Raw genomic sequence first — 1106 nt, 5'->3', positions numbered from 1 at the left:
TGGACTTGGAGACTGGATTTTTTCCATCTGCGCTCTGCTTTCCTGCATTCCCTTTTGAGGCTGCGAATGCTGTCATTTATCCAGGGTTGCTTACTAGCTTTAGACGTAGACCTAACCTTTAGAGGAGCAGTAATATTTAGTGACGACAAGCAGATATGATTGAAGTGATAGACCAGATTGTTGGTGTTGGAATCAGACAGGTGTTGGCTTTGGCTCTGAAAGAATGCGCAAAACTTTGAAACACTTCATTAAAGTTGCGAGAACACACGGAGCTTGGTGAGGCGGCATGAGTAACAGGCGAATCGCAGCTAAAAACAATACATCTGTGGTCAGATATGGTCATGTCCACTAATTCCGCATAGGAAATGCTGACACCCAGGGTAAAAACCAAGTCCAGTGTATGACCACGGTTATGTGTTTGCCCTTTGACATGTTGTTTGAAGTTAAAAGAAGTGGCCATATTTAAAAAGTTAGTTGCATTAACATTGTTGGGGTCATAAATGTAAATGCTCCGTACTTGTATAGCGCCTTTCTAGTCTTTTCGACCACTCAAAGCGCTTTTACACTACATCCACCAGTCACACACCTTCATACACTGAGCCTAAGTGCTCAAACGGAAACTAACATTCACACTCACTCATACACTGGCAGAACAGCCGCCAGGGGAAAATCGGGGTTCAGTATCTTGACACTTCGACACGCAACCAGGGGGAGCCAGGGATCGAACCGCCGACCTTCCGATTAACAGCCAACCCGCTCTACCTCCTGAGCCACAGCCACCCGATCAACATGAATCTTAAAATCGCCAAAAAGAACAATTCTGTCATAATTTAAAACCAGAGTAGATAAAAATTCAGGAAGTTCTGATAAAAATCCTCCAGGCGGTTTTGGGGGGCGATAAATTATAACAAATATGATAGGTTGCAGCCCTCCAACTTTAAGAGTGAGAACTTCAAAGGAGTTAAATTCATCACAGCGTACTTGATGACATTTTAAATTTTCCCTATACACGCTCACTAGCCCACCACCACGACCACTGACCCTCGGTTGACTAAAACAATCATATTGAGGCGGACACAGTTCAGCTAGCTGGCTATAGTCATTCA

This window comes from Micropterus dolomieu, unplaced genomic scaffold (genome assembly GCF_021292245.1).
Source record: "Micropterus dolomieu isolate WLL.071019.BEF.003 ecotype Adirondacks unplaced genomic scaffold, ASM2129224v1 contig_14627, whole genome shotgun sequence".
NCBI lineage: Eukaryota > Metazoa > Chordata > Actinopteri > Centrarchiformes > Centrarchidae > Micropterus > Micropterus dolomieu.
Note: the sequence above shows the minus strand (reverse complement) of the source record.